Here is a 12,862-nt window from a genome sequence, read left to right as displayed (position 1 = left end):
TTTTTTTTTTTTTTTTTTTTTTTTTTTTTTTTTTTTTTTTTTTTTTTTTTTTTTTTTTTTTTTTTTTTTTTTTTTTTTTTTTTTTTTTTTTTTTTTTTTTTTTTTTTTTTTTTTTTTTTTTTTTTAACTGGGTAACTTACTCTCTAAACCAAGAACTTGCAAATCTCACAAGGGCATGAAACATGACTGTGCTGTAGGGCATGGAACGTGACTGTGCTGTAGTCCAAAGGATAAGATGCAAGATTCTGCAACAATAAAGGAGGGAAAGCTTTTAAAAAATTTGTCAATTTCTTAGGTCAAGGTGACATCAAAGCTGTTGCATAAGCTCACACTAGGCTCTTTGAGTCATTGTTTATTCTTTTGCTCAAAATAAGTTTCTGGCTGGACTTACACTCCTCAGTAATTGCAGTAGAAAAGGAAAAGAGTATAGCTTTTAAAGAGTGTTTCTTTCTTTCCCCACTGATAATTAAGCTTATCAAAATCTCTTAAAGGTTTGCTCAAAATATCAGTCTGACAAACTGATGTGAACAATTTGCGTTGTTAGTGACAAAATTATGTATGAGAGCTTTGAAACTTAAAGGTTTTTTTGTTTTTCATTACAGGCAAAAACTGAGTTAAAAACCTGTGACAGAATTTCAGCAAGATTATAGAACAGTCTTTCCAAATTAAGAAAATATGGCTGTATTATTGTGGATTGTCCAAGATGCAACGGATCAGTTGTATATCAGATATCTTTTGTATCCTTACATCTTTGGTTTTAATGGTAAAATAAATGTAAAAACATCTAAATGAGAAAATCATCCAATGAAGCTGATGATGTAAGAGTTCTAACACTGAAGATGTTGGGTGACTGTAAGCTACATGTGTAGACAAAGCTGAGATATGCTGATGGATATGTATCAGCCCTGGTTCCTATATTTGTGACTTATTTCACCTGTACCACTTCTGGGACAAACCCAGCAAAGTTGCTATGCCACAGGCAGCTCACGTACAGAGCAAGGGAGCAAATAAGCAATGGAGTGAGAGAAGAGATTATGGTTGCAAAACTAGGACGCCAGAGAGGTACTCTCGTCTTTGATACCCATCTGGACCACTAGCTAAAATTCATGCCACTGCAGGCAAACTTCTACCCAGGAATTTTGCAGTAGGATCACCAGGGAAGTTTCCAGAGGGCTGTGAAATGAGAGAGACTGAGCTTCATGGGGCAAGTGAACTTGAAGGCAGGGAGGAAAGCAACCTTCTCTGTATTCCCCAGTACCATTCAGTCTGATTTATTTTATCTACTGGAGATTCTGGAGTCCTTTCCCAAATCTACTACCACAAGGTTGGTGGGGGTTTTGTTTATTTATTTTGTTAAAATAAGTTACCTAGCCTGGGAGTACTGCTAGAACTGAGAGATAACATCAATTTTCAAAACCCATTTTGCGTGCTATTCCAAATAGCTGACTGAAAAGGAAAGATGTGTGAATGACATATTCTCTGTGACAGCAGTGGTGAATCAAAACCATAACTGGGGCTGACATGAAAGCAGTAATGGACTTTGAATCAGACTGTGCATAAGTCAGAAGTCTCCATGACCCAAAAATTGGTGCAAACATTGACTTTGATTTCTTCAATGTTGAAAGTCAGATCTGCCAGTGCTGCATTTTAATGGCTCTCTCATTCGTGGGAAACTGTTATACCTCTATGATGTCAGAATGAAATCATAGGTCAGCTTAGCTGCTCTTTTGCATGGAACATCTGGGCAGCTTGCAATGAACTGTAATTTCAGTAATTTTAATGTTTGTTCTGTATGCTGTGAGACAGTCTGTTATTCTCTTTAAGACTTCTTTTGTGTACTGTTCTTTCTGCTCAAACCCTCCCTCCCTGGTATGATAATAAAACCCAATACAAGTCTTCCCTCTTCTGATAATGCACTTTGTGCGAGCTTTTTTGTTTTATAAGTGTTAAAAAGCCCAGCAGATCGTAATATTTCATCAGTTTGGCAGAAAGAGGTAATAACTAGGCTACAAGCGCCTAGAAGAGAAATTTCTGCTTAATCAAGTATTTATTTGATGAAATTTTTATTTGATGACTCTTGGGCTTGGATTCTGGCCCTCATTTGTGCAATGGCAAGTATTGCATGAGGAAGGACAAAATTTCACTAAGTACTCATGGTTTAGAAAATATCAAGGTCTTTATTCCTGATTTAGTGGGGTCTGTCAGCTGAGCAGAATGTGAAAGGAGGTACAGAAAAGTGGAAGTGAGTTCTTTCTCATACTAACAGGGAATATGAGAGTGGAACTGGTCCACCTTTCTTTGCCTCCTGCTGTGATAACCACTACAGACAACTTAGGTCTTGGCATTAGGCACCTTTTTGAAGTATTTCTCATATGTCTGAAACTGCTATATATCAAGCATCTCCTGTCACTCAGAGTAGTCTATCAATTTTTATTGGTGTAGTTTCTCACTGCAACAGCCTCTCATAGGCTGAATACTTTTAGAAGAACCATGAATGATATTTCACCATATTCAAAGTAAGCAAGTCCTTCTTCAAAAAGATTCATTATATTTCATGTATTTTTTTTTATATTCCATATTTTGTTAACAGCCCTTTAGTGGAAAAGAGAAAAAAATAAATTATGCCATACCTCAGAACAGGTATCTTCATTTATGTTGGATCAAAGACAAATGTCCTGATAGTGGTATAGCCTTCAGACTTAAAAAGCAGAAGTTTTTGCCTATATCAGAATAAATTATTTCCTGACAGCTTGACAGAGAAAGACATCATCAATCTCTTAGGTCTATAGTCCACACAGAATCAGATATTTTTAGCTGAAGGTTGTACAAATATCAGAATGTACAAAGTTGCAAGCTCTTTTATAACTATGATGAATAGAGGACTCTCATTTAATATATTTTTGAACAATGTGCAGGACCTTTATGTCAGTCAAATCAAGTCCTTTGGATGGTGAAGTATAAATGACAAAAACCGCGACAGTTTCAGAAACATGGTGAAAATCTGCTCCCATTATTTAAGTGGCGTCTGGGTGTAAAACAAAGGATCACAAGAATTAGGAGTTTTGTTAGGTGGTCCTTTTATGTGAAAATATGCCCATATTAAATTAATTAACTATTGACTAAGTTATGCTAAAAATATTATCTTCAGTGTATGAATTCCTACTAAGGAAATATATCAACCAAACATTCCTCCATGGTTACTTCATTTGATTGGTTTTTCAGAAAAAGGAGATTGTGGAACAGGCTTCCCAGCTGGAGTAATGGTACAAAAGTGGTTTTCTGTCTGATGGAATGTGATGAATTTAAAAGTAAAATTATATGTTCACCTCTTTCTTGCCAATAAAACATGGATCTGTTCCCTATCTTTACAATTCTATAATATTCCCAAGTCTCATCTTTGTATTTAAGAAGAAATCATAATACCAAGCTCCTGCGAGAACACCATTTGACACTTTTTGTTTGTTAAGTTAAATAGATGATGAATCAGAAAACTGCTCCACTTATGGTACTTTAAAACACTTTGGCATACAAAAGTTAACTATGGAAATGTTTGGATATATTTCAGTCTTTTTAAGAACTTTATATCATTACCCCAGAGGAACCTAATTATAAAATATCAAGACCATTGGTTTAATCTTTTCCTAGTCTGGCAATTATCACATAATTTCCTAAATAGTGGCTTGGGTTTTTTGTCTGGGTTTGGTTTTCAAAAAAAGGAAAGGTCATCTAAGCACTGGTGAGAGAGAGTGGACTTCTGTTAACCTCCAGAGAGTTGGAGGACCGCTTGGCTGTGAGTAGTACAATTCATAAGAAAACGTGGCCTAATGCAAGTGGACAACTAAACAAGAAAAGCGGGTGAATGTACCAGACAAAGGGGCTCTGGATTAAATGCTGAGTTAAAAAATGCAATGGCAGATAGAACAATATGTTATTCTTTTTCTGGTTAAATTTCATTTGCACCTTTAAGGGGCATTCCAGTAGGCAAGATCAAGAACACAGTGGACTATTGGTGGACGTGAAACTGAGCTTAGTTTATTACAAACAGGTTATAGAGTGTTCATAGGTAAGAAACATGAAGATGGACACATTCTTTCAAAGCAGGAAGTATATGAAGAAAAATACATATTTCATGTCCTCAGAGACAAAAAGTTATAATAGAGTAACTAAAAGGGAGATGTTCCAAGTCACGTAAAAGGAAAAATTAAGTGCCTTAAAACTGATGTAAGACAAATTTTTACCTTAAAAAGAAAAAAGTTGTTGAATATTATTTAAAGAAGGAGCAGCAACTTTTCCCTAACACATAGGTAAAAGGATTGAAAAAACTGATTGTAAGACTTATAAGACTGTGGTCTTATTCTTCAAGTATTATGAGAGTAACATGTAAACAGTTGTATCCTTTTAGACATGCAGTGTCTGAGGTCAGTTTATTAAGATGAATACGATCTTGAAAGTTAGTTCCAATAAATGACTCTCATTGCTTTCAAAAAGTGTACATTCTGTACTGCAAGATGGTTGCAGGTGTCAATACTCTGGATAAAGAAAGGACAATGATTTCTTGGTATTTTGCACAATCATTTTGTATACTGGTATAATTTAAGTTTAAACTCCTAATCTTTTTTATTTTTTCCTAATTCTTCTTAAACACTTTGCTAGTCCTGTGGATTTCAGAACATTCAATACAAATAAAGTAAAGGATATGATGAGAGGGAAATTGGATAGATTAACACTTAATTATTTTTGAAATTTGTAAAAACATTTGCAAGTCTTTTCACTGCTTGCTAATTTGCATTTAAATAAGAAGTTAAGCACATTTCCTCATGCTATAGTTAAAATACTTCTGTCTGCATAGTCTTCACCTTCATCTTCATGACTGATGAAACAAGCTTTAAAAGAAGTCAACAAGTTTTCTACTCTGGTCACAAGGCCTAAAACCAAAGATGCATATCTTCTTCATTTATGTACAGTTTATAAACGCATTATTTTATTTTTCAAAAATAGACATATAGGCTGAAATCCTAAAATGTGAAGAAGGCATCTTGAATTACTGCTTAACCAAATGTCCCTTGTATACAGGATATGTGGAAGGCCACAGACCATGGGTTGCAGTACTTGAGTATGGAGAGCATAGACTGAAGCAGGAATCCTTGTTGCACCCAGAGTACTGACAGTAGAACACCAGATGTAAAGGAATTTTCTGAAAAATGTGTGGAATTGTCAAAATTGTGGATTTGTGAAATAGCTTATAGAGAGGCAAGATTCTATTTCAAATTCAGCAACTATCAGAATATGTATTTGACTTGATTCATGGGAACAGTACACTTATAGCTACAACATCCTGTTAAAAAATGTTTCTATCCTGTTTCAGCTCTGGTGTTTAGGGAGGAGATTCTCACCCCAGCCAAACCCCTTGTAACTTGCCAGAACCCTTTGCCAGGAGATGCTTTTTATTCTGATCAATCAATGTTATTTTTTCAGGAAAGGATAAGGAAATATAGTCAAGACTGGACTGTGAGAAAAGTGTAGTATTTACCTCCTCAGCACAACTCCTTACAAAGTACATATTAATTCTATGACTACACGTGGCTGGATTCTTTGTTCTGAACTGCAAAAGGAAAAGAACCAAGGGATTAAGTGACTTTGCTCTCCACAGAAGTGTCTTGTCAGGAAAAAATGCCTCCCAGAGAAACCTTCTACACTATCAATCTGTAATTGGCAGGAGGACTAATAAAAATCAGCTTATTAGACATCCTCTTACATGATATTGCTAGGTTGCCAACCATGTACCAAAAAACTTACATTCCATTCAGTTTAAACATGTGCTTATACATAGACAGATCTGTAGTATTAAACGTAGCATCATTAAAATCTCTCTGGAGGGGTAATTAACAGCATGAAGTAAATTATGCAGAGACATGTTGTATCCAATTTGAGTTACTGTACACTAGTTCATCAGTGCATACCTCCAGAAACTGGCATGATGGAATGTAGAATTAATTTTTCCTAATAAGAGAAATTAGTGGCAATGTCACAGAAATTCATAGTGAGCCCATGCCATGAAATTACTGCAGAAATTTGACATGTTAGCATGTATTTTGATACCTTCATTGCTTTGTCTGTACAAAGATGTATGTACACTTTAGGATGAAAAGCTTATTGCTCCTCTTTTTCTAAACTGTTATTCTTTAAAAGACAATGTCTAAAATGCATTTTAATTACATGATATGTTTTGTTAATGTCTTCAGTGTCTTGACTACTTGATGTGTGACAGCAGCAGGAGAAGGCTGCTTTCGAGATGTATGCTACAGATGTGTAAATGTAAGAAACGAATATCTACCATAGGCCAAATGCAGCGTGAGGATGTAAATCAGTGATGCTGTCACCCAAATGTCACAGATTTCTGCAGGGAAAAGATACAGTTTCTTTATAATTCACTGCTTTTGTGGGAGACTTGGAAAGGCAACTCACTTTGGACTCTATCCGCACAGTGGAATCAGAGGAGTTTGCATTTACTAGTGCCAGTGTACAGCCTTGCAACTATAGTTGTGTTTCTGTTGACACTTCTCTATTGGCAACATCAAAATGGGACAGACAATTGTCTAACACAGTTTTTGCTTTTGGGTTAGTCTGATAGCATCCATAAGTGCAAGAGTTTTATATGATCTTTTTTTCACTCGTTTCCTTACATGGCAAAGAAGTGTTTTACATGCAGATAACTGATTCAAAAATGTGGTATAAGCAGAGCACTTTCAGAGTTGGCACAAGGTCAATCAAATGAGGTCAGCTGCAGGGGTATGGTACAGATTTGACCTTACCTGGATATTTCATAGGAAACAGGAAACACACTTTGTTTGCTGTTAAGATTTTTGAGTGAAATAGCATTGTGGGGTTTTTTGTCTAGTTGTAGAAAAACTCTAGCTTTGAACCAGTCCAGAAAATGTCTTAGTGTCCTTAGTGTTTGTTTAGGGTTTTCCTTCACAAATTCTCTCTGGATAAAGTGCTGCAAAAGTGATTTTTTAAACAAACACAAAAGTGTTCATTAAAAACAAACAAACAAACAAACAAACAACCAGAAACAAAACCAGAAAGCCACTGAGAAACATAACTCTCAATTCTGAAAGATTTTACTAGAAACCCATGCTTAAGTGTTAATTCCCATAAGTGAAAGCCATGACACCTCTCTGTCCTGTTAACAAGGCTATCTCAGTCTGCAAGCACTCTGAGTGAGCAACACTGACTTTTAACTACTCTGGTTGAAGTTCAAACATTATTCTTAGAAATTATAATTTATGAAAAAGATTTTAATGATGAATTAAGCGAAGACAACTATAAATTGGGGTGAGAATCAGATGTGTCGGAAACAGCAACAATACTGACGCTAGCAGTACTCTTCTGCTGAGAACTTCTCATCATTATTTTTTCCATCTGTTTTTTAGTATTATTGCTTACTGTTTTCATTAGAATAGTGTCAATAAACTTCCTTTGTGGACCAGAACCTCATACTGCTAGACCATGTGAAAAAACATTAGAAGTCATAAAAATGGGTGATGTGTATAACAAAATTTACTTCTTCCAGATATGTTTCTGCTGGTAGAACACCCTGCAAAAGTAAGTACTCTGCAGAGCCTAGGTATGCACAGGAAGCTAATATGCTTGTACATAACACTGAAAGTCATGCAGCACTGCTCATAGATTTTGTAGGATTGCAGAATTTCTTGGTGTAATTTTCTCTCACCTTGCACTTACCATGCAGAAGTTCACATGAAGAGTAGCTATAAAGAAGGAAGTAAATTTAGCCTTTATGTTTTTTTCTTAAAATATTTTGGAACAAGACTCAAACCCTCCTTTCATGTGAAGGAGGTGCAGGATTCAAATTAAGTTTATTTCTGTCTTTTTCCTTAAGAAGAAGAACCACTCTGGTCTTGAGATGTTAAAACTTTGAGTCCACCCTTTTCCCCTTTTCAGGAGGCAGGAAGCCATACAAAGCCTGTTTTCTGTACATCTAATTTCACAGGCTAACTGCAACACCATAAGGGTAGAAAAGAGGAATTTTCTTTATAAAACAGCAGGTAAAAATTATTTCAAATGGTTATTATTTAACTTTGACCTCAGTCGACACTGTGTGTCATAATTTTGCCATGTGTACTTTGTTACAGAAAACTTGCAAAATTGCCTGGTTAACCAAATTACATGGGATTTTCAGCTCCCAGCTACTTGAAAACTGGCTACAGAGATTACGGACAAAACTGGGAAGTAAAATTAAATTAAAATTCTCAAACATTCTGCCTCTGATAGCTATCTGAATCACTGGGGGAAAGATAAGAGCATAGCATAAGGAGCTGCATAATATACTTTTAAAATTAAAAGTAATTTGTAAAATCAATTGTAGGGAGTTAGGCCAACGTCAGCAATAGATGGAGAACATGAGGCAAACCTAGGCATCTCTGTTCAAAAACAATAGAAATATGTTTTGTTGTAATGAGAAAGAAATTAGAGCCTGTGGATATGATTGTGCTCTCAGTCACACAAAGGAGTAGAATGCACATATATCCTAATCAGTTGTACACCATTACGAAGATTATCATAATCAGAAGTTACAAATCTACTGGACAGGTTAAGGCAAGCAACTGATAACAGGAGCAAGTATGTACTCAGGAAAGGACTTAAAAAAGTGAAGATACTAACACCTGTCAATTAATGGGAGCCATCAGCCATTTCAGAGTGAGGGGTGGTGATCTGGGTGTATCAGTCTATGAAAACCAGTACACTTGCAGTTTATTTGTCTGCTTTCCCTTATGAAATAGTGCTGTTTCTCCTGTTACATGCTGAAAACTTGTGTAATTTATTTACCACAAATTTTTTCCTGGCTGACTTTACTTTTCAAGATGATGTATGTTTTTGCTTTTCTTAACTTGAAAGAGGACTCCATTCATTAGACCCTAATATTTTTTTCATATGATCCTAAAATATTTTACTTTCTTAACAAGTATATATATGAAGGTTATATGAGAAGATGATTCAGATTTCTTATGGGTCGTGTCAGAAATATTATGTACTTATGCCACAGTTTCTGAAGGTTTCTGAGATATCTCTTAAAGCAGTATTATCTGAGACATTACCTCCTTAACATATTTCAATTAAAAAAAAAAAAAAAAAAAAGGAAGTTCTTTGCTGGAAAAGCTAGAAGTTGGTTGTGAGCATCTTTGGATTAAATCTGGTCTGGTTCCGAGGACTAAGGGATGTAATTGAACTGTGCTCTTCTGGAACACATTTTTTCATGAAATTGCGCCTTAAACTAACTTAGTTCATATGCTCAAAGACAGCTCCACAATGAATGCCAAAATGAAGGAGGTGGTGATGACTTCAGGAAAGACATTCTTCACCTCAACTAAAGCATTAATGCATCTGTTTTGTTTAAACTCTTTTAAATATTATGTGCAATTGTTAAAAAAGCAAAATATTCTTATGAGATTCCTTATTAACATTCATCTCTTCAAAAATTTTTACATACATACCCTGAGTTTTCACACTGCTCTTTTGTAAAACTACATTTGGATCCTTATTCAGTAATAGTTTAATATTAACTATACCATGAACAAAAAATGCTGGAAAAGGATGAGCATTTTTATTTTCTTTATTTGACAAATTTTATTTTATGAGATGAAGCCACTTGTCTACATTGTCCATTAAACTATTTTTGATAGAAATTCATAAAATTTCTGTCATCTGAATGCTTGATATTTTGATTCCGAGATGTTGCCATGGTACCCTATAAGAACTGTCCTTCAAACCCTGCTAGTCTGCTGGTACTGTTGGTGACTTTATTTCCCTTGTTAGATCGCATTTTTCTGGATGCATCTAACTTTACTTCCAAGATCCTCATTTAAGTCTGCATTCCAGAAAGTGGTCACTAAAGAAGAAAAAGTGATCTACATTATAAAAGCTACAGGGCTTTGCACCGGGATTTCCAGATTTCCATTTCTAGTTTTAGTATCTTGGGTTTGGGTCTCTTCTGGTCATTTATATGTCTTGACTACCTTTTTTTGTAATTTCTGTGGCAAGCGGATTTATTTATTAAAAATTGGTTTAGTTAGAAAATACTTTCTTACCACAAAACACTTCCAACTGAAAAACTGGTGTCATCTCTGACTATTTTCTCACATGTAAAATCGATGGTTTGTTTTAACTGTGGTGCAGTATTTTTCTGACCTACCTCCAAAAGCAGAAGTGAAATTAAACCAAGAGTTCACATCAACCAATTGAGTTACAAGACTTCAACATGATTTCAATTTTACACAATTTTTCCTCAGTCTGTTGAAAAAGATAAGCAAAGTGGGGAAGGTGGTAAGAATTTTCAGGACTGGATTTACAGCTAATGTGGTTTTCAGAGCTAAAGACACACACATTCGCAGAAGTATTTCTAGCTGTTATTTTTCCTTGAGGAGTATAATCTTTCTAAAATCACCTTTTTCAAGGTAATCAAGTACTTCCCAGTGTGCAGCTGATAGTAGTCACAGGGCTGCATACTTTATGGTGTGCTTCCATCAGCCTTTGACATAGGGCAGAAACTGTAATTTGAAGCCAACAGTGTAAACCCTGAGACAGTGGAATAACTTTTATCTGATCTAAATCAAGCATAAACAATAGAGCAGTTTGAAAGGTTTGGTCGGCAAAAAATGTCACAGTCTTTGGAAGACTGCTTCCCCTGTTTGATCTGTCACTATACTTCTCAAAACATGACACTCCTTGAACATAATATACTTTGATGATAAACTAGATTAACTTTCCCAGTACAAATGAAAGGCCACCTGTTGCCAGAATGCCCATATTCCTTGTTGGCTGTCTTGTAGCTGTCATCACTTCAATGCAATCTGCGCCCAACATGCTGGCATATAATGAATATGTCAGGAGTTGGAGGTCAGCCATCAAAGTACATGAAAACTTGGCTTGCATACAGTGTCAGCATGGAGGCCTCGCCTATCATCTTGTGAAAGGATTTCTGCACCACTTGATTTGTTTGCAGAGGGTTTGTTTCTGTTGGATGGAACACATTTACTGAGAGGCTTTTTGACAGCCCATTCAAACATTTTCAATTTGGAAAACGGTGCTTCCTGTTTCAAGTTTTGTAACTGATGGGTGGTGTGAAATGCCACTGTAGCTGATCATGCTTTTTGTTTATTTTTATTTTTTTAGCATGAAAACAACCATGATGAACCTTGAAGTATTTTGATGAGAGAAAATAATATAACAGGACTACAGTGTATCTATCAAATCCTATGCCTTATGTATGGTTAGTAGAACCTTACTTTTATTCATCCTTGCTGGACGTATAGGTCTCTTTGGTGGCATTAAAATTTGTCTGGATTAAAGATTTCAGACTCTTACCCATGGCGAATCTAATGATTTAAAATACAATGGACATTTCTAAGATTTTTTCCTAAAGGATTCCTAAACTTCTCATGAGCTCTTGTCCTCATTGTGTGACTTCTTGGATCCTTTAATAAATTTTTTTCAAAGTGACCTTAAGCATGTGACAAAAATTTGAATTCCTTTTTATGCCTCTTCTCCATGTTCTTCCCCATCATGTTAGACAATTTACACATGCTGTCATTTCTTGGCATCAACTTTCTTTCTCCTCTTCTGCACAACATATACTTTCTAAAGCTTCACACATTTTCTTGATTTTTTAGGTCAAGTTATCTTGCTCCAGATATACAAATAAAGATGTTCTGGATAAGCTACAATAATAGACTTCACTGTAACTCAGTCTAAGGAGCCTTCTGTTTTCTGAAAAAGAAATTTCAAAACATTCTGCATTAACAAATGTTAGGTTAATGCAATTTCTCCAACTTAATAAATAAATGCAGATATCTTACTTTTTACAGGCCAGCTTGTCAAGGTCCTCAGTAAAAGAACCACAGAAAGCAGATACGTAGAAAGCTGTAACTGTGGGTTGGTTTCTCTGTGGCCCCACCAAGAGACCCCTCTGCATGTCACATCTAGGTGTCAAGCCATTTACAATTAACTCTGACTCCTCAACCCCATTCAAAAGTCACAATGATAGCTGAAAAACTAAGAAGAGCTTTGTGGGGATGATAAATTTTAAGATTTAACAGGTGTTTCATCTATTATATAGTTAATCTCTCCTTCTGTAAAAAACATTTATTAACAATCTGGTATATGCACGGTAACTCCCTTATGTAATTCTATATTAAGTGTTTATTTGGGAAGCTTAACCTAAAGTATTACAGAGGAAAGATTATTATAGATTCCACATTGAACCCTAGCCCTTATTAATTAATTAATTAATTTCAATTCATCATCTATGGAATTACTTACCCAAAAAGCAGAAGCAATACAACACGTGTCTATTGTTATGAAATACACTATCAAAGTCAAATAAATGAGGTTTTCAGTGACCTTTTGCAAGTCTCTTTAGGAAGGTTCAACTTGCATTATTCAAGGGTTTTGCCTTATTAATTGTTCTTGGAGGAAATAAATGCAGGTCTGCAAAAAATCCATGTGTCTATTTATATAGACATATATTCGAGTTACAACTTCCAGAAAGGGCAAAAGAAATATTATATCAAGGTTAAACAGGCATCAGAAATTGCTAAGTATAACATATTTAAAATTACTAGATTTAGATAAAATCAAAACTAGAAAAAATGCTACCTAACATATTAAACATGTATATCTATAAATACAGATATACATATATGCACACGTGTGTCCATATATCAGAATAGATTGTTATGCAAGCCTTCCTGGTGGTTTTAAGTATATTAATGCTAGGCAGATCTTTCAGTTTTCTCATGTATGATTCTATGAGAAGATAGTTATAATTTCCCTTCTCAGAAAGACA

Source organism: Empidonax traillii, unplaced genomic scaffold, assembly GCF_003031625.1.
Source record: "Empidonax traillii isolate 1590-97213 ecotype Southwest subspecies unplaced genomic scaffold, ASM303162v1 scaffold28:size2823434, whole genome shotgun sequence".
In the NCBI taxonomy this organism is placed as follows: domain Eukaryota; kingdom Metazoa; phylum Chordata; class Aves; order Passeriformes; family Tyrannidae; genus Empidonax; species Empidonax traillii.
This window is presented reverse-complemented; position numbering follows the sequence as displayed.